The sequence below is a fragment of the Myripristis murdjan genome, chromosome 12 (assembly GCF_902150065.1).
Source record: "Myripristis murdjan chromosome 12, fMyrMur1.1, whole genome shotgun sequence".
Lineage (NCBI taxonomy): Eukaryota > Metazoa > Chordata > Actinopteri > Holocentriformes > Holocentridae > Myripristis > Myripristis murdjan.
In genome coordinates, this window is record NC_043991.1 from 8,426,103 (window position 1) to 8,433,799 (window position 7,697).

Below are 7,697 nucleotides of genomic sequence, written 5' to 3' on the forward strand. Positions count from 1 at the left end.
AAGCCGCCACAGATTCAGTGGGGTCCTGAAGGGTTGCAGGTCTCTCCCGATGGACAGATTGGTAGCAGCAGGTCAGAAGGAGACATATTGGTGGAAGTCAGAAGGACAGGGGCTAACATCTCAGGGATGGAAATATTAGAATTATTCAAGACTGGGAATAACCCATGAAGTGCAAAAACACCTGCATTTAGATCTGGGGTCCAGTTTATTGCCATGGGATGCCAAGTTTATTGATCCAAGTATGCCACTGCAAAATCATGGTCATCTAGTAGAAGTTGGCTGTACTTCTTGCTTTGTGCAGAAAGGAAAAAGGAAGGAGCAACTGAAAGCAGACTGAAAAACAGTTTGGGCTCTTGTGAACAGCTCTGGAGGATGAAACCTGATTAGAGAGGATGTTGACATCCTGTAGAGCCGCTGTTTGTGAAGTGATTGAATTGTTCCGGATCCAGTGAAGGATGCAAACCTATGAATGTGAAGAAGGATTAAATGTGCTATACTTAGAGACAAATGTAAATTATATTTGATGCTGATTTAAATAAAGCTAAACGCTGATCAAGTGTATTTTTCATTCTGCGGTTACATTGACCTACTGGAGAAAAAGTAATTGCATGATGAGGGGGTTTATTTCAAAATAAATAATTTTAAGAAAATTGAATGTTATGACCACAAGCTCAGTGTAAAATGGAATGAATCGTCATTCTCTGCAATATAATAAGGCGTTTTGTGCAGTATTGATTTCCTTCATTACTTTATGCACCACTGCTTTCTGCAACATTGTCACACAATAGACGTTTATCTATCTGCTCAGACTGCAATAACACAGTGCAATGATTATGTCCAGTATATAAATCTTTTCTGAAAATAATAATAATAATATTAATAATAATATTAATAATAATAATAATAATAATAATAATAATAATAATAATAATAATAGCTTTTTAAAGGTTTTTAGTTTTATAAATATTATGCTCACATTCCTGATATGCAACATATTTGCTAAATAAACGACTTCTGGTTCAGATTCAATACAGCTAAACAATGATGTGCAATACTTTTACTGTCATGTCAACAAAATGTTGTCCAAGTGGATTTCATATTTTTCAAATGGTGGACATCTAAGCCCGGTAACTTTTCTTAAAACGCTTGCAATCCAAAATCAGTGGTTGTGTGCTTGGAGAGGTGAGTGTGAGAGTGTGAATGGAGCCGTCGTGCAGCTCCTGGTCGGCAGACTGTGGCTCTGCCCTGGTCAGACGCGTCATTAATCTTTAGGAGCAGGGGATGACGACATCCCATCCCTAGCAACGGCCACGTCTCTACGGCAACAACATCCGCTGTCCCCTCTTCTGTCGGTCTCAGCCTGACACGCATCTGTTGTCAAAGACCATGTTAAAATCACTGACTTAGATAAACAACCACGTATTTACCGGGCTATCTGCATGTATCACGGCATCATGGGTGGGGTGGGAGCGCGCATCGCAGCTGGCGACTTGACTGATTAAAGTTGGACTGGACACGGAGGCAACTTCAGCAGAAAGGACCGCCGGTGTGGCTTCATCAGTGTCAGTCTTCAGTCCATCTGCAGAGCAGGAGACCGCAGAGCCGCGCAGCCTGTGGATGGTTGTGTTTTTTGCCCCTGGATACCTGCACGGCCCCGGTCACCCGCACAGCGGTCAGGCTGAATGGATCCCGCCGTGCTCATCTTCCTCCTGTATGTGATGATCGCGCACGAGCTGGTCTGTGGATGGATGCAGTACCGGAGACAATGTGCCAAGCCCCACAAACGGTCTGGACCGATGCTGTGCTCAAGGTGAGGGCTTGAGAAGTGCCTGAGAGGGTGGGGGGTGAAATCTATGAGTGTGTATGAGAGCCAGTGCAGAGCGTGTGTGATGCACAGGTGGGTTTTTACCTCTTAATGTGAATAAGTCATACATAGCCTAGCATTTGCTGATAGATAACCAGACCCCTATTTAAATGAAATAGAAAATAATGAGTTTCAGCTGCTTTACTGTGCCACCCGTCTAACCCCTCCTCAGTGCCCGGGTGTGCCAGGGAACCTGGACGGTCAGCAGCCAGCCGGTCCGGACTGAGAGAGGGGGGAGAGACTTGAGGAAGAGTGGACGGATTGTGAGGAAAGCATGATGAAGAGGGAGGATGGACTTCCACATACACTGTGTACCCACTTGTTGAACAGCAGCGCCTGACCTGACACTGTCCCCAAGTGACTTGGCTGTTTCGTCACCAGGTCAAATCAGCATTTCCTTGGGTGGCTCTCTGAGGTTGTAATTGTGAATGCATATCTTTATTATCTGAGACTATCAGTGCTGTGAGCAGACATCTGAACTGTGTGGTGTCTTTAAGCAGCAGGATTCTCATTCTGAAGAAATTAAGATGCCTGCATGTCTAAACTGCCAAGAGGGCCATAGCCAGCCAGCAGGGCCAGCTGTCCCTGCTGCCTATTATTGAGATTGATGCTTCTGTTGGACAAAAAAAAAAAAAAAAAAAAAAAACTGGCTGCGTGACTTAAGTGTATGGGAACACTAAGTGTATGCACATTGATGAAAAATGAATAAAGGCTCATCACAAAACTTAAGATCAAGTGTTCTCTTCAACACATGCATGCAAAGAGAGCGAATTCTCCAATGAGCAAGCCTTTTTTTCTACAGGTTGGGGTGTATCCTTTTACTGACAGGGTTACTAAGGTACAAAAATGTTCTGAACAACTGCAAGATCCATGTTCAGCATGGTCTGACCTTGTACTGAGATACTAAATTAAGTAGAGACACATTGCATGACAGGCTGTTATGGTAAATAGTGTTAGTCACTATTCACACCTGTAGCTACTTTTCTGTCTTGCACCTTTTCACACATGCCATTGCAATGCCAGAAAAGATGGGGCCAAGGACTGAAGACTTTGTTGCCCTACCATTGAATTTCTGTCATTTTTTGATACACTACACATCTCTAACTGTTCAGACAGCCACCTATCATTTCATCCTCTGTGTGAACTGGGATGAGCTCTCTTATTTCTGAATCTGTCCAGTTTCCAGCCATTCTAGGGAAAATTAAGAACACAAATATTCTCGGTACCTTAGATTTGAAAGTAGGAACGTACACATACTGTATTTAGTTAAAGCCTATCATGAGTACCTCCTTTTCACAGCTGACCTGAGAAACCAAACTATAAAGTGGAGTTCAGTATCACACATTATGCTACCAGTTGAAAGAATCACGGCTTAGAAAAGGGCAATAAAACAAATCGGACAATATGTTATGTCAGGCATGTTCTGCCACACACACAGCTCAAAAGGCTCCATGAACTATAATTATCAGTCAGCACATCAGGCCGATTCCTTGACTGTGAACACACACAAGCCAAACATGCTACCCCACAGCTGGCAGGAGATAAGTAAAAGTTGCTATTTAGGACAAAACCTTTAACTTGTATGAAAGGGGGGAAATCCTAAATATGGTACAAACAACTACTCCAAGTCCATTTAGGATGGTTAATGTGTTTAGGCTAAAGTGGATGAAGGAAAGCACACAACATGAGAGGATGAAACAAAGCAAAAACAGGTGTGGTGGCTGTAACCACCAGCCACACCATCAACCTGGCATGCTGAAGGTGCTGTTTTTCAGTTCTTTAACATCAGTACGCAACACACACACACACTTTTACATGCCCATCTATACCTATTTTTTCTGGATGGAGTGCATGCAAGAAAGTTAAATTGGGTGAGATGTCAATGTAAAGTGATACAGCTCCTGTCAGTGTCTTGTCATCCTCCAAAAAAGTAAGAGAAAAGTCTGAGTTACATCACACCAGCCTTAATAGTTGGGTGATTTATTGGGTTGTGCCATTGTGCTGCAGCCAGAGGAGTGTTTCCTGGAACTACTGCATCTACACCACACCTTTGTGACAAAAGGAGTGTCTTGTCTTCCCTGTAAATTTCTGTAGAATATATCATCCTGCAGTTAGATAAGATAAGATAAGATATTCCTTTATTAGTCCCACAGTGGGGAAATTTCCAGTATTACAGCAGCAAAGTGGATCGCAAAATATGAAGCATAATAAAAAAATAGCAACAAGCGATATAAGCACTATAAATTAGGAATATAGTACAATTTAAACAACGGAATTACACAATAAAGTGAACAAGTTACTGAGCTGCCTAAACCTGAGTAAGAACCCGCTCCGACGGAGGTTCAGAGTTAGCGTGAAACCATGAGACCAAGTGACAGAACCTGACGCCCGGTACTGGGATTCAGGAACTGTAAGGCTTGATCCAGCCTTATGGAATCACCCCTTCCCCTCCAGTTTGGAGATGAGATCAGCGTCTCTTCGTCAGAGGAACAGTCGCCATGTTGCTCTAAGTTCTCTTCTGTTAAGTTAAACGTTTAGATAGTTATTCTTTTTTAGTTTGGTAGGTTGGTCATGTTTGCCTGGTTTTGATACCCATCTTGAATTTTTGTAAATACTTTGGCTGAATAAAACCCTAACCCTAACCCCTGTTTTTCCACATTTACCTGCTCACCTAGTTTTATGCTCATGGTCCTTCACAACAGGTTAAAGTGAAGGAACTAGACATTATCACTGCGATAATCAGAGGAGACGGATGGGATAGGGCGGCCATTGCCACTAAAGTAGGGGGAAAGTTATCAGATGCGGCTACAGTCATCATCATTGTTGAGGTAGCCATATAGTCATCAATGTTAAGGCTAGAGTCTGGAGGCTGAGAGTAGGGTTACAATGTAATTTACTGCCAGGCTTGCTAGAGTAGTGGAGCTGGAGGTTTTCCCGGGGATGATAGTGAGCCAGAGATGGAGATTTCTGCGTGAGGTAGAGGAAATCTGGCAGGCTGGTGACTTGAAGAAGGCTGGCTTGACTGAGCAGAGATCCAGAGAGGGAGGCAGACAAAGCAGCCGGTCCAGAGACAGAGGCAGGAGTCGGGCTGGAGGCGCTGAAGAAACAAGGAAATAGACATCAAACAGAAGCGGCTGTAACTATCCGCACAGGGGTAAATCAGGGACAGCTGGACTTGTTCATCTTGTTATTTGTCTTTAAAATATGGAGCGTAGCCTGCGGAGCTAGTTCAGACAGACAACTCGTGACATGCACCGGCATCATATACACCCCCCACGTTGAATCTGCCCACTGCTACGCCCCTCTGCAATAAGGTGGCCTGTTTAAGCCGTTCACACCTTTCATCTGCTCATACTCATTTCCTGCTATTTTGTCCAGTGGCCATCTGTGAGGTTGGAATATTGGCCCCAAAGGTGAACAATAGAACAAGGCGAACAAGTATTGTATTTATCTGTGCATACCTTCAATATAATATATTCAAAAAGTAAGGTGACTGAACTGGGTGTGGTGTCCATTTAATTGTAGACACATCATGTTAAGCCAAAGAGAATGATACACAAGAAGGAAAACAATCAGATTAAAAAAAAAATAATAATAAAATGGCACACATTACTTTTATTGGTTGCTGTTGCATTGAGTAGAAACAAAAAGTAAAAACATTTATGTGATGTAAAGGCACTGTCATTCATGTGGTTTTAACTGAATGTTCTGAATGTCCTGAATGTTTAAGTTCAACATCCTGTTGTGTTGTTGTGTCAAAGCTCTTGTCAAATTTATTCCAGTCCTAACTTCCTTGTCATGAAGTTAATCCATTTTCTCCAAAGTCTGTCAAACAAAAATCCCAACAAGTTATTGGTGAAATCCCAACAAGTTATATGGCCACGAATTTCATGGTAAGTTGGTGATAATAAGCAAGGAACGTATTCGAAATTTCTTTGAAATTATCCCCGAATTGCATCAACATGTACTTCAAAACTGATCGAAAACTGAAACTTTTTCTTTCACCAAACTCATTTGGTGCATTCCAAATGACGTTGCAAGCTGAATTTATTATTTTTATTCAAAGGTTTTCCCATCAAACTCCAATATACCTTAAACTGCGCTGAAATGAAGTTGTATCCAAGTTGCACCTGTAAAGTCTTAAGTCTTAAGATGATTTCATGGTTTTCCAGAAATGCCATGACCTTTGGCCACTCTGGTTTAGACATTGATGCAATCTGGGGGTAATTTCAAAGAAATTTCAAATATGTTACTTGCTAATTACCACCTACTTACTGTGAAATCCACAGCCTGCTAAAATGATCACTTTTACAGGCTTTCTGTACTTGCAGAGCCACATGGATGGCTTCTGTAACACACATACACATTCTTGTCTTTCTATCTTTGCGAGGACATTGTATTGACTTTCATTCTTTTTTTTTTTTTTTTTACAGCCTTTGCCTAATCCTAACCATAACCAACACAAACCTAACCCAAACCCATACCTTACCCTTAATCTAAACCTAATTCTAATCTTAACCACAAGCTTAACCAATTAGCCAGAATTCACCTTTGTATTTAAAAGGACCGGCCTAAATGTCCTCACTTCCCACAAATGTCCTCAAACTCATTCTGGTCCTCACTATGTAGCATTTACAAGTACACACACACACACACACACACACACACGTCCCTTGTGCCTAGTTCCTCTGCATGAGCAGTGCAACTCCCCAAACTGCGGACAGCTAGCCTAATGGAAAGTGAGTGTGTAAGGAGCTTCTAGTCTTTAATTGTGTGCACTGAGCTGCGAGGTTCGACTTGGCTCAGCAAACAGCGGCCGCTCACTACCAGCAGATGGTTCGCTCAATCTGGCACAGGTGGGTGTTTACGTCTGTCCCCCGTGGGAAGAGGGGTTTTGGCTGGCTCAGTCGCACCGGACGAAATGTCACTGTCACTGGAAAATCAGCGCAGCGTTCACAAATGAGCTCTGAGGTTATTTAGATAGATAGATAGATAGATAGATATACTTTATTGATCCCAACCAGGGAAATTCTGGATTTATTCAAGAGGATGATTTTGATTTTGAGTAATGAGATTTATGAAAAAGAGTTTGACTGGGTGTAGACATTTACATGTGTTCACTGCTTGTTGTGTCTTCAGTCCATGCAATAGAAGTACCTCTCATGTCTAACATTGTTATTTCATATTTCTTTTATATTTCTTACACTTGTTTTATATGTTTCATACTTGTTTTATGCTTTTATATCTCAAGATTGGTTCATCCTCAATCTATCCTATTTCTAGTATTATCCTATTCTCTCTCTCTCTCTCTCACTCACTAATAATACTTAGGATTTTATTGTTTCATTGATTTTATTTCCCTTTGTACATGTTGCTCCTTGTTTCTCCTGTTTTTTTTTTTTTTTTTTTTTTTTTATAACACCTATGCCATTGTTTTCTATTGTTTATCTTTGTCAAGCACTTTGAGCTGCATTTCATGAAAGATGCTGTACAAATAAAGTTTCTAATAATGATTGCAATAACAATTACTATTATTAGTATTATTAGATCACAGTTTTGAATGACTGCTTTAAGTCTGAGGTGTCGATGAGCCCTTTTTCCTACTGATAGCCATTTAAAAATATGTAATGGGAGGATAAATCTCACACACACACACACACACACACACACACACACACACACACAGAGAGAGAGAATCTTGTTTGGCAGCCGCTGATATCTTACAAGTGCATGTGAGGCTGTGACATCAGAAAGGGCGTTTGCATACTGTTAAAATGCCACAGACAGGTTCAGGCAGTGCATATTTCTTTGAAGTACTCTAGGCTACAGACGC